Genomic DNA, 24,099 nt, shown 5'->3' with positions numbered 1-24,099 from the left:
GCAGCCCCACTGCAAACACGGTATTCTGATTCATATTGTGTTTGCGGAATTTGAGATGCAGAAAAATCCACCCAGTTTTATCCATCTTAGGTGGCAGCCATTTTTTTTTTTTTTTTTTTTGCTGCATAGCTCATATTCCACAAACCACAATATTAATCAGAATGTCATCTCTAGTTAGACTAGAGTGGACACATACAGCAAGATTATTTTGAGGTTGACTTGCCCTTAGTAAACTAGCTAACATAACCGGTAACGGTATCAGTATCACACACTCTGTTTTAGCCAGAAAAGAAGCAAAAAAGAAGAAACAAAAAAAGTGAGACATGAGGTCACAGATGACAGTTTTTACTTTACGATACAAAGCGTATCTAAATGTATCTAAACGTCGACCTGAGCAGAGCTGCTCCATTCCACATGAAATACTTCCCAAATGATCTCTTGTCATGACTCTTTGTGACCAAAAGGGGGAAGCACAGTGGCACTTTTCAAGCTAAAAACCCTCGTATTGCTCTTACACTTTTCGTCTCTTTCATATCCTCGCATTTGCTCTGCGGCTTTCGGCGACAGAATTCTGAACATTTATCATTTGAACCATCTGTTAATGTCTCTTCTGTCTTGAGTCAATTCGACGGTGCCGTTTTGTGGTGCTGAAAGAACAGCGCCCTTCACGTGGAGGTGTGGGGGGGTGGGGGTGCCTCGTCTTTTGCAAGGTCAGCCTTCAAAAAAAAAAAAAAAAAAGAGCTTACAAACTCACCTTCTGTCTTTTAACACCTTTCTGCAGACTTATTTCAGTTAGTTCGGATCAAAGCCCCCACTAGACCAGAGGAGGGAGTGGGAGGACGTGGAGGAGGAGGAGGAGGCGGCGCATTCCTCCACCGGGAAAAGTGGAGTTGATCTGTCACATAAGCGTAGTAGCCCCTTACTCATATCTTCTTCTTCTTCTTCTTCTTCTTCTTCTTCTTCTTCTTCGTCCTCTCGGCAAACGGGATGCTGGAAAGCGACATCAAGCGAAGCTCGCATCTCCTCGTCTTCATTTCGTCTCTCGGTTAAGAGGAGAAAGCCAAAGTGGCTCGAGGCTTGTAAGCGTTTGTTTGTTTGTTTGTTTTTTTTTGTTCGTAGCAAAAGACATCTTCGAATGCGGTGAAGAGCAGAAGACTGTCAACATTTTTGTTTTGTTTTTTTTCCCCTTCATGGATTCAGGAAGAAAATTATGTTTCAAGAAAAGCTGACAGCACGTCTTAAAAAAGCAATATAAGTTGGGAGTCATGGTTGAACGTATTTTTGGAACGATCAGGCGGCATCTTTTGCTTTTCCCTGGAGCTGCATTTTGACACGTTTGGAATATAACGGAAGGGGAAGTGACTGCGACTCTTGCAAAAACGCATCGCGCACGAATTGACAATCTTGGGCAAAGTCGAAGTACCGTCATGACAAGCTGAGAATGATGGCAGCAAAGTTGTGTACCCCCCAAATTCCAAGCATCGGCGCTCCGTCGGATCATTCGTTCGTATTTTTCCCGTGTGAAAGTCTCACGCTCGACGCATTTCGGGATATGCGTTAAAAGTGTCGCGACTGCTCCAGAGTGATGCGCGGACCTCAGAACCGACCGGTGTCAAGTCATATTCGAGATTCGAGAGAAGAGCCCAACAAAAAAGGGGAGAGGCTTCATCCATTCGTTTCTTGAATCCAGAAAGTTCGGCCACAGGTTCTGATCGAGTGGGGCTTTTTTTTTTTTATTTTTTTTTTTTTTTTTGGCAGAGCGGGAACGAGAGGACGCGACCTCCTGCTGGGGAAACGTTGAATCGGCTGCAGTAAGTGAAGAAATTAAGAGGAGACGCGTTGGATTATTCCAAAACTAAACGTATCAACATCCCGATCATTGACATCCATTTGGAGACTGAACTCGAAGCTCACCACGTAGCAGGTAAGATGCTGTCGCGTTTTATTTATGTTATTTTTTATTTTGAATTTGTCACGTGGCTCACGTGCGCTACTCGACAAGTTAAGCGTGTGCGTGTGTTTGCCGTGTATGTTAGTGATAACGACCGATAAAGTGAGCAGACGTGACAGAGCCCGTTTGCAAATAGTGCTCGTTCGTGCTTGTGGGGAAAACAACAAATTAGAGTGATACATTAAAAAAAAAACAACAACCGCAAAAATAAAAAATAAAACAGATTTTCAAAAGATTTCTCGTTATCAATATTGTGCTCCTGCTCCCCTTAAATCAGTCGCCAGCATTGCTGAAGGGGCAACAAAAGGTCACAATATTAGGTACACATTTGCACAGAGAACTCATCCATTATGTCATAAAATAAAATAAAAAATGAGATTTAATTGACAGTCAGATATTGAAGTACAAATGTTATGTGGGGGGGAAAAAAAAGGTCTTTTTTTTTTTTTTTTTTCTGCACATGTGAGCCCATGCAACCCTTTTCATGACGATTTTTTATTTTTTTTTTCTGGGGGGTCAGATTTAGGTGTGACACCTCCAAAACAATATGCATGTTTGTTTATTTACCAGCAGGATATTGCACTGCATCACACAGTGAGAGCTGCGAGTTCCTAATATTTCCCCCCTCAAGTAGCTACTTTACATCCCAAACATATGTCAGGATGATGCAGATGTGTACACCAATGATAAACTTCTACTACATAGTAATCTGACCATGTCAAACAAAACAAGACCATTCTTTAATTTGATGCTATTGGACCTTGAAGTACATTCTTTCTTCATTTTACATATTCGTAAACCTTCAAACATTCATTGTGTTACGTTGCAAAAACGCCACCAAAACGGCACGCTTGTTGCTGTTTTTCCATTCGGTCAACCGGCAGTGAAAGACAAAGCAGCTTTTTTTTTTTTTTTTTTTGGGGACCCACTGTATAATTTTGCCATTTGTTCAAGTCTTCCAAATACAGACGCTGTTTGTCTGAGTGCTTTACAGCCCAGCAGGTGTTTTCCTCTTCCTCCCCACTCTCTCCGTGTCCTCTCCTCGTGCACGAGCATTAGAAGGAGTTTCTGTTCAGAAGAGAACAGAAAGAGTGTGTTGCTCTCATGCAATGGTGTGTATGCATGTCAGGTGGATCGTACAGAGGGGATGAAAGATGTGTGTCGCACAGCCGTGTGACTCTTGTCACACAAACAAGGGTGGGATTCTGCTTTTAGCGGTAAGGTGCAGTTTGTTGTCAGATGGTGTCATATACATTTGACCAGTAGGTGCCTTACCTATCTGTCTGTCTGTCTGTCTGTCTGTCTGTCTGTCTGTCTGTCCGTCCGTCCATCCATAATATATACATTTATCTATTTTTACGCTAGGCTAACTACTTAGCATTGATCTGTTTTTCAAGCTAAGCTAACCCACATCTATCTATCTCTCTATCTATCTATCTATCTATCTATCTATCTATCTGTCTGTCTGTCTGTCTGTCTGTCTGTCTGTCTGTCTGTCCGTCCGTCCATAATATATACATTTATCTATTTTTACGCTAAGCTAACTACTTAGCATTGATCTGTTTTTCAAGCTAAGCTAACCCACATCTATCTATCTATCTATCTATCTATCTGTCTGTCTGTCTGTCTGTCTGTCTGTCTGTCTGTCTGTCTGTCTGTCTGTCTGTCCGTCCGTCCATCCATAATATATACATTTATCTATGTTTACGCTAAGCTAACTACTTAGCATTGATCTGTTTTTCAAGCTAAGCTAACCCACATCTATCTATCTATCTATACAACATAAATGCTCGTCTTAAAATACTAGAGTAAAGTAAAAAAAAAAGAAAGAAAAGAAAAGTAAGAAATAAACCAAAAAAAAAAAAAGTGAAGAGGATGTAATGGATTAAAGGAGTACACATTGTGGAGGTACACATTAAAAAAAGAAAGGATGTGGGCGATAAAGGGCAGAGAGTAGCTAGTGAAGTGATGTTGAGAGGAACAAAACAGCAGTTTCTCCAAAAGAATGCAGAATGGATGAACGAAGCGATGCCGGAAGATGCATCTGAAGACTGGCGGGGAGAGCGTGTCGCGATGACCGAGACATGACAGAGGAGGTCAGTCGGGTGGCCTAAAAGAGGCAGCAAGGATGAATGGTGGATCCAGACGGTGCAATCGGTCACAAATTGTTGTCTTGACCCCATTATTATTTGGTGGAAGTAACTGAAGTCAACGGTTAAAGCTTTGCGGATCGGAATTTTGTGCACAGGTTCTAAATTTCTTACTTCCCGTCAGCTCATCCTCACAAACTGTCGTCTCCCTCAGTCTCCAACCTCTTACTGTGGTTGCCAAATTTGACATTTTCATGAAATGATAAATGCATGTAACCAACTCATCTTTAAAAAGTGTCTTCCTTTCCAAAAGTTAAAGAGTACCATTAAAAAATAGATAAATAATAATAGAAGTAACCAATAATACAGTTGTCCCTCTCTGTGTCATTTATGATTTTATTATTATTTTTATTTAGTGTTGTTCCGATACCCATACTGGTATCGGAAGAGGTGCCGATACTAAATTAAAACAGTGGTATCCGTATCGGTGACTACTCACAAGTAACATGCCGATATCAAACGTTAATATTAGGATTTTGGATGCAGCTTCTTGTGTCTTGCTCGTGCACGACATTCATTGATATGTGACATGCTCATCCTATTGGCCCTTGAATGCTCTGAACCAATGGCAGGACAGCTTTTTCATGTTGAGGAAAAAAAAAACCTTAGGTATCGGTATGGTATCGGTATCGGCCGATACTGCAAAGCTGTGTATCGGAATCGGTATCGGGGGGCCAAAAAATGGTATGGGAACAACACTATTATTATTATTATTATTATTATTATTATTATTATTATTATCTGCATGGACGGTTACTACAGAGCAGTAAGTGTGAACCAGGAGGAAAGAGTGCATAAGACGGACAAAGTGTCCAAAGTTTAAGATAATTTCACACATAATAAAAGACGCTAATATGCAATATGCCTATTTCAACATACCAGTACTTCTAGTGGTCTATAAATCACTGAATGGCTTCAGAAATACGAAATACTGATTGAGTATAAACCCAGTCGGGGCTCTGAGATCTGTAGACGGGTCAATCAGTGGAGCTCAGCGTTCAAAGCAAACATGGTGAAGCTGCATGTACCCATTATGCTGCATACAAATGGAATAAGCGGCCAACAGGAAGTGAAGTCAGCCCTGATTTTTAAATGCTTTTAAATTCAGGTTAAAGCCTTCCTATAGCTTTGATTAAGGTCTTGTAAGCATGTTTAAATGAAACCATTTTTCATAAAAGAAATACATGATTTTTTTTTGCTAGGTCCTATCGTCGTCACAAAAATATGCATCTCAGTAATTTCGAAATGCATTTTTGATCAAAGTCATGATCCACAATGGCCTCGAGAGAGATGATGCATTCATGTGAAACTGTGACATTTGGTGTCACGCATGTCGCAAGGATCAAAGCTTCTTCGTATTTTGTCACAGAAAGTTTCTTAAAAATGATCAGTGGCATTTTTTTTTTTTTTTTTTTTTTTGCAGAGGCAGTTTGGCATTTTCTATGGGGGGTTAATTGAATATTGAATAGTGTTTTAAGACACAATCTGTGTTTGTATTTTAGACCCTTTAAATCAACCTAATTTTGTACTTCCACTTAAAAGGATATTTTTAAGAACATTTTTTATTTTGTATTTTTTTATAGCTATAGGATACAAAAAGTAGGGATGCAACAATAAAGGCAATATGGCGTTATTAAAATGCCACAATATATCTGTAAAAAAAAAAAAGTCAGGTTGTTTTCCATTTGTGCAGTTCCAGCACCCTCTTGTAGATTTTAAAGTAGATTTTCCCAAAGTCCTGGATTGGCAAGCAACCGGTTCAGGGCGTACCCCGCCTACTGCCTGAAGCCAGCTGGGATAGGCTCCAGCAACCCCGCGACTCAAGTGAGGAAAAGCGGTTAAGAAAATGAATGGATGGAAGATTTGTCAGCTGGGACAAGCTCCAGTTAGCCGCAACATTAATGAGGACAAGCTGTTGAGAAGATGATGGATGGAAAACGTAACATCAATGATTTAATTAGCATCAGAAATGTACATTTAATGTTGAACAACTTTAAGCAAATTTGTATTTCTATCTGTCTCTGTTTTGCAGCAATTAGCATTAGAATATAGCTAAGTTTCAACATTATTCACAAATCTGTTTCAAACTGTGGGTATAAAAGAGCTTTTCGCAAAATGGCTCTGGTTGATCTCTTATACTCTGCTGCCACCTGCTGGCCGTTTTTGTAATAACTACCATTGTTTCAACCATTCTCTTCGGTTCAGAGGCATCAAAGCTTTCTATATGCTCTAGCATAAAAAAATAAAAAAATAAGGTTAAAAAACTTATAAATACGTCTTTGGGAGCATGGTAATATTTAAAATAGGACGTATTTATACGTTTTTGGGAACAAATAAGTTAATAATAGTGATGTTTAGGAGGTGCTCAAGTAGATCAATGAATGACATTTCAATGAGGATTTTTTTTTTGTTTTTTTTTCTTTGATATACGAACAAATTATGAGCTTGGTCATCAAGCAACCAAATTCAACTTGCGGTGCCACTGTAGATAGCAAACATGATTACCCTTCAATTACACAAGAGGAAATGAAAGTATTCATTGAACATGCATATTTTGGACTGACGACGTCAATCGTAACGCAACAAAAGAGAATTGCTTGCGGGGGTGTTGCTCTTTGTTGCAAGACAAAAAGTCCAAAGCGCTCCGCCGCTTCTAAATCTGTTGCCGCAGCGAACGGTAGTAAAAGGTTGCTTGGGGGGTGTTGTGGCGCCTGTAGGTCAGTTCACAGCAACGTGGAGGACAAGCCGAGTTCAGAACGGAGCCCCGCAGCTGATAAGGACTTGGTGATTCAGTATTTCCTGTGTCAGAAGTGTGGCTGTCTGCTGACAAAGGGTTTGGATGACGATCCTGCACTTGAAGGTTGATTACATGTGAAGTGCTGATTCATTGCTAAGGATATTTTTCTTTCGCCTTCATCCTTGTCAGTGTGAAGTGGGTAAAACTTTGGCTGTGTTGCGGAATTGCCACCTAACGACGACGAGATATAAATAGTTGCTGTAAAGCAGCGGTGTCCAAACTTTTTCCATTTGAGGGCCACATCCAGAAAATCCGAAGGACGCAAGGGCCACATAATGATATGAAGAGAAATTGTGTTTCGTCCTAAAAATTGTACAAATAATTTATTGGTGCTTTTGCATATTTAGAAAAATGCTACAGTATATAAACCAATTTATTTGTAATATGGCAGTAGGGTTATAATAGTTTCGGAATTTTTCATTTTAGTTAGTTTTTATTAGTTTTCAGGTTGGTTTAATAAATGCTTAGTTTTAGTTTAGTTTGAATTAGTTTCAGTATTAGTATTAGTTGTTTTTTTTTGTAAGTGTGTATTATCAGTCTTGTGCGCAATATTTAAAAAAAAAAACACTGTGTTAGCGACGTCATCTGAAGGTGCTTTTCTATTGGCTGCTGATAGATGACATCACTTCTGTGTGACATACTTTCAAACGTGATTATTCCGGTTGATGTCAGAATAAATTTACTAAAAATCACACCATTTATTTGTAATATGACCGTAGGGTTATTATAGTTTCGGAAATTTTCATTTTATTTTTTATTTTTTTTTTATTTTAGTTTTTTTTAAATTTAGTTAGTTTTAATTAGTTTTCGGGGTGTTTTTTTTTTTTTTTTTTTAATTAGTTTTAGTTCTTTAATAAATGCTTAGTTTTAGTTTAGTTAGTTTCAGTATTAGTTTTAGTTTTTTTTTGCTATTTTTAATGTGTATTACTTGTGGGCATTATTTAAAATGACGTCATTATTCCGTTTTATATCAAAATAAATCTACTAAAAATCACATTTCAAATCTTCCTCAAAGGCTCATGCATTAAATTAATTACCAAAGACTATAACAAAGGACATGTTTGCTATAATTATAGTTAGTTTTATTTTTTTTATTTTTTATTTCTTTTAAAAAGCATCTTCGTTTTTACTTTATTTCGTTAACGAAATTGTTGTTTTGAATTTTAGTTTTTTCGTTAGTTTTAGTTAATGGCACTGATACCCTCCCTTCTTACTTTAACCATCTCCAAACATTTTTGTTTTTAATCAAATGCCATTTTGAGCATATGTCGCGGGCCACTAAAAAATGGACGGCGGGCCGCAAATGGCCCCCGGGCCGTGGTTTTGACACCGCTGCTGTAAAGGCACTATACAAACAGTGTGGAGGTGTCATGGAATGCTGTCCAGCTCCATCGCTTTGTGTTGCTTCCCCGACAGGCTCCCTGGCAGTATTCGCCTTCTTGGCGGTCACACTGTCTGGACTGCAACTATTAACTGTCCCTGTGTTCGTCATTCTCTTTCTCAATTTACTTGACGAAAGAGGAAATGTGCTTAAATGCGATTGGATCCCTGAGTGAGAGGACGTTTTTCATCTGCATCCAGGGTTAGAGAAGTTGCGCAAACCTTGGCAATGGAGCAGAAACACACCAAAAGGATTTTTTTTATCTTGCTGGTGGAGATTTCAACTTCAACTTTTCAACTTCCATTTTGTAAATTGGAATGTGTACTCACCTGCGTTGAAAGCTTTGTGCCTACACATCACTTGAAAAATCACTGCTCAAAGAGAAGTGACATTGTCATTTTCGAAATTAACTCATTCACTGGCAGCCATTTTCACATTTCGCAATCCCGTTCGCTCCCGACTGTTTTACTGTATTTTGACTGATTTTGCAAGGCCCACAGAATATTGTGTTCAATTGCTCTAAAGCATGGAACCTATCAAAAGAAAGATTAAAGTCTCTTCTTTCATCAGGAAAAAAAAAAAGTATGTTTCTATCTGTTTCCGTTTTGCAGCAATTAGCATTAGAAGAGAGCTAAGTTTCATCAGTTTTCACAAATTATTTCAAATTGTAAGTAATTGAGCTTTTTTTCTAGATGGTCCTGGTTGATCTCCTTTGCTCTGCTGCCACCTGCTGGCCGTTTGTGTAATAACTACCATTTCTGCAACCGTTCTTTGCAGTTGAGAGGCTGCATCAAAGCCTTCTGTATGCTCTAGCATAAAAAAACAAAAAACAAAACCGTATAATTACGTCTTTGGGACACTTAGAACATTTAAAACAACGTATTTATACGTTATTGTGAGCAAATGAGTTAAGAGCATGTCACACCTCAAAGATATTCACTGCGGGATTTATTGGTAATTGTCATTTAGTCATCACCATCCTATAAATCTGACTAGGATGGGAGACTAACAATACCAGGAAGAATTATCGTTGCTGATGCCAGTCTGATTTCAAGGTATCGGTACTTGTCGAGGCTGCGGATACCAGCTACCGATACTTAAGGCAAACAAAATATGACACTGAATAATGTCTGAAGGAATTGAAAGATTGTAATTGCATCGAAGAGGAGATCTTGAGGTCAGATTGTGGTAAATTAGAACTGTTTTTTTTTTTTTTTTTTTGGCTCAAAAAAATGAGAAATCCAATATTTTTATTTTTATTTTTTTTTATCTCATCCATTCAACTGTTTTTCATTTTTAATCAGTGCCAAGTATTAGTTGATTGCCGCAATCACACACTATCACTGCCACTTGCGTTTTTTTTGTAAACCGAACAAGAATACAAATACTGTACAGGAGCAAGCAAGTTCAATATACTGTACAAAATAAGATCCGCCCTCTGCTTTTGATATGCAGCCCCCTCCTCTTCATCAGTGTGGCTCTCCAGTACAGCCCTCAGCAAATCTACCCGTGTCTGTAGCCTCTCCTTAGTTTGACGTAACGTTCCCTGACAGGCCAGTCCCGATGGATCGTGATCAAATGGAGTCATCGTGTACACACAGCAGCAACAGCTTGCGAACAACAACAGCAGCCGTAATATGGCGAAGATCAGCGTCTTGCCAAAATCATTTGACATATTTCTCTGCTCATTCGACTTCATTACCCAGAAAAAAAAAAAAAAAAAAAAAAAAAAAAAAGTAAATAAGTAGGTAGCTTCAAAGGAACAGTTGAGGTTTGTTCAGGAATGTTGAACATAGTGAAAAACATTTTTTTTTATTGTATTTCTTCAAAGTCCACTGGGATACGCCCAAGCTCATCTGCGAGCCAGAACAGAATAAGCGGTATGAAAAATGGATGGCTGGGCAGGTGGATGGATATTTTCTAATAAAGCTATGGAAGGAGTAGCGTGCTTCATGAGGTCACGTGACACCGTTCTTGCCCACTTATTGGTCGATGCGATGTTTTCTCAAGTTAAGTGTGTGCGGAGCTGTGATGAGATTGTGATGAGCACCCCACAACACAATATGACCAAAAGTGTTAACTCATTTACTCCCAATAACGTGTAAATATGTTTTTTTTTTAATGTTCCAAGTGTCCCAAAGACATATTTTTACGTTTTTATATTTTTTAATGCTAGAGCATACAGAAGGCTTTGATGCAGCCTCTCAACTGCAAAGAACGGTTGCAAAAAATGGTAGTTATTACACAAACGGCCAGCTGGTGGCAGCAGAGCAAAGGAGATCAACCAGGGCCATGTAGAAAAAAAAAAGCTCAATGACTTACAATTTTAAATAGATTTGTGAAAACTGATGAAACTTAGCTCTCTTCTAATGATAATTGCTGCAAAACGGAAACAGATAGAAACATACTTTTTTTTTCCCGATGAAAGAAGAGACGTTAATCTTTCTTTTGATCGGTTCCATGCTTTTATAGCAATAGAACACAATATTCTGTGGGCCTTGCAAAATCAGTCAAAATCCAGTAAAACAGCCGGGAGCGAACGGGATTGCGAAATGTCAAAATGGCGGCGAGTTGAATGAGTTAAAAATGCCTGATTTTTTTTTTTTTTTTTTAAATCTTTATGTGTGGGGTCTGACAGGAACCTATTCCATGTTCAGGAGTGACTTTAAAAACGATCTGTTAACCTCTTTGTCCTAGGAGGAAACTTTTTCTCCGCGGCCCGAGCGAACGGCAAATAGAAAAAGTGTTTGGATGTCTGCCTGTGAAAATAAGAAACAACGGAGGCCTCTTCTATCCCAATGCGTCCCATTCCCCAATTGTTTCTCTTTCCCTCTTTCCTTTCTTCAGCTTCTGCTCTTTTCCCATTTATCTTTGTCAGCCTGTGTTCATAGTAGCCATGACTTTATTAATGGACAGAGAGGAGAAAAGAAACGGTACGGAGTGGCTGGTTACAGTGGACTGAGCGCTAAAGAGATTCATGCGGTTTCTATAGAAGAAGGGAAAAATAATAAGTCATTTGTAAATGTCACACTGTGATATACAGTTGTGGCAAGAAGAAGAAGAAGAAAAAAGAAATGTGGAAAACCGGCTGAAGTGCATGGCTGCACTGTGTTGCTGCAGCTGGAACATTATCATGCGGAACAGCACCTCCGTTTGGGCCAGCGAAGTCCACAGTGGCACACGGCGGCGGCGGCTCCGCAACTGTCCGAGTAAGCCGATAAGATTGCGCCTTTTCCTGCCAGAAGGTGCACGAGGGCTTTTCCATTTGAAGTTTCGCCAGAGTCGAATGTCGCGGATCAGCGAGTCACACGCTCAACATGAAAATGTTATTGTTGGACCTTTTCAAGCAACTGAGAGTTTGGCTTCATCCTTGAAGACGTCCGGTCTTCATCCGGAATTTGGCTCGCACCGCAATCCAACACGAGTCAGACTTTCGGCGAGGCTTGCTGGGGCCGCCAGGCCGCTGTCGCTCGCCAAGATGCTCCCTCGCCCACGCCAAATAACAATTTTGGTGGGAGGCTTGCGAAGTTTGGTCGATCTGAGTCACCGTAGTTTGTGTTGCTTCAAAATGCACACGCTTCGGCTGCATTCGATGCTATAGCGGCATCTCGTGCTCACTTATTACACACTGTGCCTTTGAAGAAAAAATACAGTCATGCCTGTTTTTTTTTTTTCAGATTTCATTGTATTTCATATTTTTATTAGTCAAGTACAGTATTTTCTATATACCGTATTTTCCGCACTATAAGGCGCACCTTCAATGAATGACGTATTTTCAAACTTTTTCCATATATAAGGCGCTACAGTAGAGGCGGGGTTACGTTACGCATCCATTAGATGGTGCTGCGCTAAAGGGAATGTCAACAAGACAGTCAGATAGGTCAGTCAAACTTTATTAATAGATTACAAACCAGCTTTCTGACAACTTTATTCACACCCAAAATGAATAAACAGCTGTTTTATTATTTTCTCTGAGCTAAAGTATTAGTATTAGCTAGCGATCCAAGATGGCGGCATCTTCTGCCGATCGTGCAGGGTCACCGAAAGCGTCTTGACAGCGAGACCTGTTGCGGCTCAATATCGATCCATATATAAGGCGCACCGGATTATAAGGCGCATGGTCAGCTTTTGAAAAAATTGAAGGCTTTTAGGTGCGCCTTATAGTGCGGAAAATACGGTATGTATGTGTGTGTGTGTATATATATATATATATATATATATATATATATATATATATATATATATATATATATATATATATATATATATATATATATATATATATATATATATATATTCAAGTTAACTATTTATGTAGTTCAAAAACATGACATGCAAAAATATGTTAAAACAGATCAAACAAAAATTGGTGTTCCCCGAGTTTATTCTAAAGGTTACCAGAATCCTTAAGAATGATGAAGAAGTATACACAAAAAATTCTGCAAATAAAATCGTGTTAATTGAAAATGTTGGCCACGTTGTGAACTTTGAAACTTCTTTCTCATTCTTATCAATTTGGGTTTTGCTGGGAAAGGCAAAAACCGGCTGATGCAGGATTCCTATTTTCTTCCTTTACCCGTTTGCACCATTTGCTCAGTTTTGTCAACTCACTCGGGTTCGTTTTGTTTCGCTGAAGGTATGTGTTGTGTTGTGACACATTTTTCAAACAAAAGCATGGCACAATTCAAAGGGGGATGCTGGAAAGTGAACTCCAACTGGTTTATGCAAACGTCGTCATCAGATCTAAACAGCAGTTCCGGACGGCGCATGCGCTTGTGAGGTCATCCCGCCTCTCTCAATAGATGCGTTCCTGGGAATATGACAAACGTGCAGAAATGAGGCCGCTTGTAATTAAGTTCTACATGTTGCAAATCTATTTGTGAAGCATTGCTTATGAGATCCACTGTATAATCACGTCGCCCCAAAAGGGAGCCTGCTTACTTAGCATTTAAATAGGTTCCTTCTCCCAACAAATGTGTTTGTTTGTGTGCGTGTGCGTGTGCTTGCGCAGCACAAATCTTTGCATGACACTGTTTCTTTATGCATGCTTCTCTTGCTGTGTGGAAAATATGTTAGAATGATTCTGTACATGTGCAAAGAGGACCTGTTTGCGCAATAACATCGTGCATGAGTGTGTAAGCAATAAATCTCGCCTTGACATTATTTCTGACGGCTCCCGCTGGATTATTGTAGTGTCGATAGAGCAGGTTTCAAAATGGGTGCAGAGGGAATATTAAGGAAAATTAAATGCGTATGAATGCGTGTGCGTGTGTGCTACTGATGCGTTATCATGAAAGCGAGAGTGACGCCGAGGGACGCACGATAATGCTATTTTCAACCGATACCGATAAACCAATCATTTAGAGCGTGCCGATGGCGATAACCGATAACTAAGCCGATAATTGCTCGATTCCTACAATAAGTCTTAACATGTAAAAATACATTGAAACATTGTGTAAACTTTAGGCAATGTTTCAATGTATGTAAAGCACCATGATGCTGAATTTGTTTGATATGAGCCACAACAAATGGACCAACGTGGCATGTCGATTATTATTGCCCCATTTCTTTATTATCTAGTTTATCTGTATGAAATCAAATTGGTTGCTAATTGCCGATAATTTTCGGCCAATTTCTCTTATTATCTGGTTTATCTTTATGACACCAAATTGACAATTGTCGATAATTATTGGCGAATTTTTCTATAATCTGGTTGATCTGTTTGACGTCAAATTGTTTGATAATTGCCGATAATTTTTGGCAAATTTCTCAATCTGGTTTATCTGCATGATGCCAAATTGGGTGATAATTGCTGATAATTTTTGGCAAATTTCTTTATTATCGGTTTTATCTGCGTGATGTCAAATTGGTTGATAATTGTCAATAATTATTGGCAAATTTCTTTATCTGGTTTATCTGTATGACACCAAATTTGCCGATAATTATCGGCCGCCGATATTATCGTGCATCCCTAGCGACGACGTATTGGGCTCACGATAACGCTTTCGGGGATGAATTCACATTACTTTAACATCCGTCAGTGGCAAATAAATCAGCGTGTTGTTGGTCGTGTCCGCGTGTACGTGTGAGATCGCAATTTTCCCACCGGGAAACGAAACAATCCGCTTCACGCGCACACGACTGAAATGAAACGTAATGTGTGTTTTGCCGACATCATCTCAATGTTTCCATTCTGTTCTGTCAATGTTGATTTAACTGAATATCCGCAGTGAACGATTTCTCCCCGGAGAATGGCAGTCGAATGGTATTGTTAGAAATGCAGTATATATTTCTTGGGGGTGTCATATTGGTGCGCTGTCCTTACAAATGTTATTTAAAACGGTATTCGATTCAACTCCTTCTGTAAAAACATGTAAATGATCTAAGGGGGGTTTAATATAAAATCTTGCCAAGGGTGCCACATTGGCCAGGTCAGATTCCACTTTTGTTCCCAAAATATGATATTAGAAGCGCTACGCTCATCATCACGTTTTTCCTCTTCGCCATCACTGGAACTCTTCAGACAAATACAAAATCAAAACACACTCGTGACGCTGATTGTAATGCTTGAGATGATCACTCAGCTGAGGTCCTTGAGTTTGTTGAGTTCTTGCAAGAGTTGTGTCAGTCACCAGAGCAAAAAGTTGGTTGTACTTTATAGTATTGATGTGGTGGTTTCATTCATGAAACGATGTGTATACTGAATACCTTGTCAGATATGTTTTTAATTTGTTAAATGTTCTATTTTTAGTGCCATTTGATGAGTGACGTGACGTCCTGCTTCTGTTTGTTCAATTTGTTCAAATTTGTCAGTGGACATTAGAATTATGTTATAAAGCTCATCAAGCACATTTTGGATTAAATACATAAATCTAGAAATGTTTCATATAATTCTGCCTTTTTTTTATTCTTTAGAAATTCAATACACGGCGCACAGAGGATTCTTATAATGCCTTTAAAGTAGGGGATTTTACGGATTTAAAAAAAAAAAAAATCTTTTGTAGCATATATTTCTCACTATTACATCACCATATAACTTTTGATCTGTGTCTACCTGCATATGCCATAAAAGCCTAATGGATTATGAAATGCAGGGTGTGAAGGGGGAAGGTCAACTGGGATTCAGTTTGATTTTAATTTGAAGAAGTAAGACGATGATTAACGTGATTTTTGCTGAGCTTGGTCATTTTCACCGTTGTTTGTAACTCTCATGATTATCATCTACAGCAGGGGTGTCAAACTCTTGTTAGCTCAGGGGCCACATGGAGGGAAAATATTACCAAGTGGGCCGCATAGGTAAAATAACGGTATATAACTTAACTCATTCACTGCCATTGACGGAAAAAGACGTCAATGTTAATTTTTTTTTTTTTTTTTTTTTGCTGGACTGTCAGTGAATGTGTTCAAAACAATTGCCGTCATTTATACGCAGATTTGTGGACCAGCCCTAAATTACGGCGCTCAACTGTAATCGTGTTGGTCTGAAAAATAACGCAAATGCAAATGGAACTAGGTGACACTTTGCCGGTTCCGGACGTGTTAAATCGACCTGTTTTGGATATATATATTGTTCCCAGAATGCATTGCGTGTCCCAGTTAATGACGTTGCAAAAACGCTAATACTTGTCATGTTTAGTTGTGTTACCAGTTATTGAATTTGTTTCGTATTTAACACGTTTATGCCGGTATATGATTTAAAATAATAATAATAATAATAATAATAATAACTTTACGTTGTGTGTAAAATAATGACATCCAGGACAATTCCCCATTCAAGTTGCATTGCTCATCTGAGGATTCCTCGTGAAATTACAAATTTTATATATTTTGATTTTGGCCGGCTAATTAATTAGTTCGACATTACAATCATTTATTTATTTATTTTTTAACTTTGCAAAATCATCTTGGGAATAGGTGACTCACTCACTCACTCACTCACTCACTCACTCACTCACTCACTCACTCACTCACTCACTCACTCACTCACTCACTCACTCACTCACTCACTCACTCACAACTCTGCTTGGTGATAACCCACAGTGAAGTTTCCATCATTATTGCTAGCCAAAAAGAACAAAATCAAAACAACGCTGGGTCCATTCAACGACTCAAGCAATTTTATAGTCCAACACACATTTCCACAACATCACATCAGGGCAGAGTGCTGCTGGCGTGAGCATGGTAATGTTCACACATTCACGCTTCATCACAAAAAAACATAAAGAAAAAAAATGGGTGGGGGGTGGGGGGGGGGTTGGTTGTCTGCGCTGTTTCTACGTGACGTGAGACCGGTGGTTGGTGTACCAAAGAGTCCTTTAGTTGTGGAGACATTGAATGTAAGTCAATGTAATGTCCTCAAAATGGCTCCAGGCACATGCGCGCGTGTTTCGAAATGTGCTTGCGTGATATTGCTTTCATGTTTTTGCTTTCTGTGATAGGGTCAGAGGACAAATTACACAACTCCACTAATTAAAAGTGCATTTTGCTGGCTGTGGCGCTTTTGACCTCAGCTTGCCTTCACCAACTCGAGAAACATGTTGCACAGTTTGAAGACACTTTATAGTGTTTACAATTCCTCAAGTGTAATATTAAGATCAGCAGTTCTTTTTTCCAAGTTCAATGATGCACATTGTCTGTGTCTGATTTTAATGCTCACTTTGACTTAAAAAAAAAAAGAAAAAGAAAAGAAGCACAAAACAGAACAATTTTGACCTCAATTTGTGAGTTGCAAAATACAGTGACATCTTGCCTCATTTAAAAGGAACACATCTGTTAAAAAAAAGTCCATTTGTGCAGTTCTAGCACCCTCTAATGGCTAGTTTATTAGTGCAATTGAATTTTCATTAGGGATGTTTTGGCCTTCTATGTTTACAATCTATGCTAATTGTCAGATGAAGGGGAACCGAATTTGCTTGTGATGTGATAAATGTGTGCTTGCATTATCAAAAAAGTGCCTCAATATTGCTATTAGAGATTGTAGGTGGTTTATATGCATTGTATCTACAAAAGCACAATATTGTGCTTTTTTTAGTATGAGCTCTTTTTTTTTTTTTTTTTTTTTTTTTACAATATTGTGATCTTTTTGAAATATCGCCAACGCCCCCACAATATCGTGATAATTATCGTATCATGACCTTCATATCGTGATGTTTGGATATCGCTACATCCCAAGTTTACACTATGTATCGTTTACAGTTTGATTGCTTACTCAGCATTCATACAAAATATGAAACTAACATGAATACAAACTTGAGACTTTGATATTTTATCTGGTATACATTTTTTTTTGCGTATCGCTGATGTCAGGCCGAGTCACAATTTGGCAAATGTAATATTAAAAATAAATAAATAAATAAATATTGACCAATCTAAGGTGTTGAAAATGGCTTGCTCTCTTTGATGATGCAATGTTAATGGTTGAACAAACAGACGTTTTTTTTTTTTTGGGGGGGGTCTCCTGAAAAGTGATGATTTCGGAGGTACAAGGTATTGGCCAGACGTGATTGATATGACGTGATGGTCCTGGTTCCAAGAAAAGTTTGACATCACGCTCTAGTCTCCCTTACTTGTCTGCGTTTTTTTTTTTTTTTTTTTTAATATTATGATTAATAATAATAATAATAATAATTATTATTATTATTATTACAAAAAATACAAAAAAATCTAACAGGCCTTTCACCATAGATAGTGACTACCTGAATATCTGTCAGTTTGAAACATATTCACATCCCCAATGCAAATAATAATAATAATAATAATGGATTGCTATCCAGATGCTGCTCAATGCCAAATGGGCAAACGCGTCATTACACCAAGTCGACTTTGTGGCTGTTTTCTTTGGTGTTCGTGTGTCTTTTGTGTCATTCAGCAGACTGTGTGTGGTTATTTGTTATGCGTCTGTATGTTTAATTGATGAGCACATATGGCCTTTCCGTATGGGATTGTCATGACGTAATATCTCAATCCTGTGATTTAAAGATTTAGAGAAATGTCTCTGTAATACGCCACACTGTTGTATTTTTTTTTTTTTTTTTTTACAATCTTGTATAACATATGGATGGACTGCGTAAGAGTCTTTTGCTTATTCATTGCCTTTTTGTGTATTTGTGTGATGCCACTACAAATGCGAATGCAATGAATCATAACTCAACAGATGAACCTCTATAAAGTAATACGAGAATATTCCACACACTTACCACTGTAAGACGTTCACAAGTGTGCTTACATGCCCACACTGTATTGTATCTGGACGTTATTGTGGTCTGAAAGGCTCCGTGCTGAATGTGACGTTATGAGAAGTGGCGTAATGGTGCCATATTGTGTCACTTCTCGGCCGCACACGACGACGCTCACATTAAGACCGACTCAAATCAGCGACCTTACGCTAACACGTGCCCACAGAGTAAACTCAGGAAATCACAAACATGCCGACGTCGAGGCAGATGAACAAATGCAGCGAGAACGTCTCCAACTGATGATGTAAAACCTTTAAATATACATGCAGGGTCAACGTTTTTCTTTCATTTTTGTCTTATCTTTTGATTCCTTTGCTCTCAGCTGACCTATCATGAATTAGTTCGAAAGGAAAATCCATTCCCAGAAAAATTTTAACTCATTCACTCGCCGCCATTTTCACATTTCGCAATCCCGCTCGCTCCCGGCTGTTTTACTGGATTTTGACTGATTTTGCAAGGCCCACAGAATATTGTGTTCAATTGCTATAAAAGCAAAAGAAAGATTAAAGTCTCTTCTTTCATCAGGAAAAAAAAGTATGTTTCTATCTGTTTCCGTTTTGCAGCAATTAGCATTAAAAAAGAGCTAAGTTTCATCAGTTTTCACAAATCTATTCAAAATTGTAAGTAATTGAGCTTTTTTTTTCTAGATGGTCCTGGTTGATCTCCTTTGCTCTGCTGCCACCTGCTGGCCGTTTGTGTAATAACTACCATTTCTGCAACCGTTCTTTGCAGTTGAGAGGCTGCATCAAAGCCTTCTGTATGCTCTAGCATAAAAAAAACAAAAAAACAAAAAAACAAACGTATAAATACGTCTTTGGGACACTTAAAACATAAAAAAAAACGTATTTACACGTTATTGGGAGCAAATGAGTTAAAAAGAGTCCATTGGATTGGATTGGACCAGTGGGGGATCTTGCAGAGGTAGAACTAAAGCTACCTGTGCAGAAATCTTAAGGATACACAATTGTAATGTTCCGAGTATCTTGAGATCTTGTTCAAGTTGGAGCCATAGATTAATTGCACCTGCACTTTAATGTAGGCACCATCGTACAACAAATTGAGCTACGTGAACAGGAAAAGATTTTATTCAATTAAATCTGTGACAAAATCACCCCCAAAGATTAACATAAACCCAAATGTGTAGACTGAGATAAAGTTAAAGTGTGTACAACCTGTATTTAAAAAAAAAGTGCATTTTCCTGAGTGAAACCGGCAGACTGGGGCCTTTAAAGTTCACAGAGCAACATGCACATTGAACTTTGCCGCCACCTATGCAAGCAAACAGTATTTTCAATTACTTTTCCTTTACTACATGCACACAAAAAAAAAAAAAAAAAAAAATTGTCAGGGACAGAGGGAACTTTTGAAACAGTCGGCGCAAAATAATCTGTATGTTAAACTCAATTTGGCCGTTCTGGTGTGAGGTCATTTCATAGCCGATTGTCTAATGCAGGATGAAAAGTCGTACAGTCGTCTCGTAGTTTAGTTTAGTTGAAGAGAGAACAGCCTTTATTTCATACATTTCTTGCAGCGCTGCTATAAATATACGTCTGTGCCCTTTCAGTCTTTCCCTTCCACTCTCCAACTTTTGTTTATGTGCATATTTGAGTGTGAAGCCTCAATGCTTGGAAATGTCGAAATGTCATTTTCAGACGTGTTTATAAACACAGCGGGGTTGGCTTTTCACAAATAGCGGGGTAGGCTCCAGCACCGCGGGTTCGTGCGAGCGCATAATGTCGGACGCCGGGCAAAAATTAAAATTTTCCCCGACACTAAAATATGTGCGTCTTCTGCGATCAATACTTTTATTTCCATATTTTGCGTTCGATTTCACTCTCAACACGCTGATCCGTTTCTCTCGTTTTCTGTTGACATCATTATTATCCAACTCAATTCATTGCTGTTCGACTTCAATTCTTTTCGGTCGCATCTGATCATACCGTTCCCGTGTCCACCTCACTTGACATCATCTTGTGTGACTATCATTTTCATCTTCACATTTTATCAACAAGTGGGTGGACAGCGGGAATTTTTTTTAAAATAAAATAAAAAAACAACAACAAATAAATAAAACAAATTTAAAATAAAAATAAAAATAAATAAATAAAAAAAATAAAAATAAAATAAAAAATAAAATAAAAACATAAATAAATAAATAAATAAAAAAAAAAAAAAAAAAAGGGAAAATGCAAGGAGCATTCGTACTTATTTATTAGAAGGTTAGAAGCAAAAAGAGAAAGTTGCCCATCTGGCTGATCGACTAAATCGAGATGACTGCGCAATCTGTACATTTCACCAGGGAAGAACAATTGTTGACAGTGTGTAGGTTTCTTGCTGTTGCAGATCTGAAAGGAGGAGAAAACAACCGAATTCCACCTCAAGGCTTGTGAAGTAAAATGATGATATCAGTGGGCGGAGGAAAAAAACGAGATGCTCGGATCTGGCGTTTTCTTTCAGTAGAGCACCTAACGAACGAGATTTAATAGTGAGAAGACAGACCTGAACTGAATTTTTGATGTCACATTCAAAAGTTTTCCCAAATATTTCGACAAATATCCTGCACTGTGTAAATGACATTTTCATCCTGGTTGCTTGCCGCTCTACATTGTGATGTCCTCAGTCAGAGACAACGTTCCACATCTCTTACGTTCGCTGGCTAGAGGAGAAAGTGAGACTTGAAGACTGTTAATTGACACTCCTCCACTCGTCTGTCCTCCGAGCAGATCTTAGTGACACATCTCATTGCATTACATACTCGTCTCATTACAATCAACACTTAATTAACCCCGTGTATGAGTTTCCTGTGTACATCTGCTTTAACAAGTATTCTTAATTGAGTAAACTTTCATGCGTCTGCCTTCTTTCTCTAAAAAAAAAACTTTTGTGACTTTGGTTGAGTGTATACGATGGGCTGTCCAGTCGTCTTAAAATTGGTGGTTGCTTGATTTTCACCATTTTCACATTTGGCAATCCCGTTCGCTCCCGGCTGTTTTACTGGATTTTGACTGATTTTGCAAGGCCCACAGAATATTTTGTTCAATTGCTATAAAAGCAAAAGAAAGATTAAAGTCTCTTCTTTCATCAGGAAAAAAAAAGGATGTTTCTATCTGTTTTTTCCGTTTTGCAGCAATTAGCATTAGAAGAGAGCTAAGTTTCATCAGTTTTCACAAATCTATTTAAAATTGTAAGTAATTGAGCTTTTTTTCAACATGGCCCTTGTTGATCTCCTTTGCTCTGCTGCCACCTGCTGGCCGTTTGTGTAATAACTATCATTTCTGCAACCGTTCTTTGCAGTTGAGAGGCTGCATCAAAGCCTTCTGTATGCTCTAGCATAAAACAAAAAAAACCGTATAAATACGTCTTTGGGACACTTAGAACATAAAAAAAAACGTATTTACACGTTATTGGGAGCAAATGAGTTAAATGTATGTAAATGTAACTGTTATTAAATGTACTTTTAATTACATTACGTGAAGCATGTTTGGTTACGGAAATGTGCTATGAATCAGTGATTCTATATTTTGACAACCCCTGGATAATAGGTAAACGTGTAAACAGCTTTTTTTCAACATGGCCCTTGTTGATCTCCTTTGCTCTGCTGCCACCTGTTGGCCGTTTGTGTAATAACTATCATTTCTGCAACCGTTCTTTGCAGTTGAGAGGCTGCATCAAAGCCTTCTGTATGCTCTAGCATAAAAAAAAACCAAAAACGTATAAATACGTCTTTGGGACACTTAGAACATAATAAAAAACGTATATACACGTTATTGGGAGCAAATGAGTTAAATGTATGTAAATGTAACTGTTATTAAATGTACTTTTAATTACATTACGTGAAGCATGTTTGGTTACGGAAATGTGCTATGAATCAGTGATTCTATATTTTGACAACCCCTGGATAATAGGTAAACGTGTAAACAGTGTGAACAATTTTCATTTTTAATTATCTCTACCACTATGGATATGTAAACTTATGAGCACAACTGTATGTACTGCTAATGTATTATATAGTGTTGGTAATGTATTGTGATATGAATGGCAACAGCCTCAATAATCCTCACATTTGTAACTTTTTTTTTTTTTTTTTCCTTCTAAACCTACCCACACTTCAAACATAAAACTGGCCATCCAAGGTAGCATTTTTTTTTTTTTTCCCCGCCTCCACGTCATTTGATTAAGTGACCAGTTCGGGAAGGGTGATTGAAGTCGACCCGGCAATTTGCTGGCTTCCGTCCGGATTATCAGAAGTTTAACAGAGACAAAAAGGCCACCGAAGCGCAACCAGATTGCTTTAATACCCGAGACCCGTTGCCAACAGCGCTTTGTACGGAAAGTAATTGTCACTGTCACGCCGAGGTCGTCATGCTTCTAATTAACCGTCTCAACTTGCGCGCGAGCTCAAGAAACGCGACGGGGGGCGTGTCTCAAAAGGGGACACGTGAACGAATCTAAACCTGAAATGAATCAAACAATTTGTGGGTGAAAGTATCTTGTGTGACCGCCCCTCTGCGACTATTTGTGTGCAAGCAACTCGAGCCCAAATTCCTTTCGCGCACTCCAGGAAATACTCGAGGACATCGTTTGATCAAACAAGATCAGACCTGACGAACGTGGATTCAGTGTAGCCGCGTGTGTTTCACATCCGCGTTTCTCCGTTTAGTATGTGGGGGGGGTGTTATGATGTCATATGTTGATGTCGTGCTCGCTTCGGGCTCATCGGAGCTGTTAACTCTGCAGTTTTACTGCGTGTGTGCGTGTGTCTGCTTTGAGTTCATATTTGTCTGTCACGTCCAGCGAAATGACCTACAGGACATTTGGCTGCGCCAGTCATAAATTGCTTTCTCGGAGTGTGACGTGAACATCAAATTTCACGTTGTTTTTATCTTTGCACATGAACATATAACACAATTTGGCGCACGGTATCGCCTTACAGAGTAAGGAAATGGTATATTAGCGATGACATGATTCAGGAAATGTACAATAAGTGAAACGATTCGAGTTTATTCGGAACTCGGTCGTTGACTCGACTCAACTCAATTTTATTTATAAAGCGCTTTAATAACAGGCATTGCTGTATACAAAGTGCTGTACATGAAACATAAATCGGTTGTGCAGTAAAGAAGAAGGTAACAAAACAAGAACAAACAAACATTTTGACGTGCGTATTCAAGTTGTATACAAGTTGTATTTTCCGCACTATAAGGCGCCTTCAATTTTTTGAAAAGCTGACCATGCACCTTATAATCCACTTTTTTTTTTTTTTTTTTAATGTAAGTGTTCTCTGGCTTGCAAATAATTTTGAACTATTACTCACTTTAATTTCTTTCATTTATTCTAATACATTTGCTCATCTGCTAAGGTGATATTTCATTGCAAATAAACGCTCTTCGAAGTTGTGTAACAGGTGCAGATGTAAATACTAGGAAATAAAAGCTTTTTGTTTATGTTTTTACATTTCTGTATTACTGGTAAATTAAAAAAAAAAAAGAAAGAAAGAAAAGAAAAATAGCAGAATTAAACGTCGCCATTCCAGATGGCCTCCAATTACAATTGTATTAAGTATCCCTAAGTCCCGCCCACTCTTT

At 38.4% G+C, this 24,099-nt stretch overlaps 1 protein-coding gene across 1 annotated transcript in view; it reads left to right on the top strand.

Moving 5' to 3' along the window:
* The first annotated feature begins 1,751 nt into the window (after positions 1–1,751).
* The window catches only part of il1rapl2 (interleukin 1 receptor accessory protein-like 2), a 251,713-nt gene continuing 229,365 nt past the window's right edge, over positions 1,752–24,099 (top strand). The window contains exon 1 of the mRNA XM_077532517.1: positions 1,752–1,924. The gene's annotated coding sequence lies outside the window, so the exon portion shown is untranslated. The remainder of the gene's footprint in view (positions 1,925–24,099) is intronic.

The sequence above is a fragment of the Festucalex cinctus genome, chromosome 9, assembly GCF_051991245.1.
Source record: "Festucalex cinctus isolate MCC-2025b chromosome 9, RoL_Fcin_1.0, whole genome shotgun sequence".
In the NCBI taxonomy this organism is placed as follows: domain Eukaryota; kingdom Metazoa; phylum Chordata; class Actinopteri; order Syngnathiformes; family Syngnathidae; genus Festucalex; species Festucalex cinctus.
Note: the sequence above shows the minus strand (reverse complement) of the source record. Positions and strands in the feature narration are given on the sequence as shown.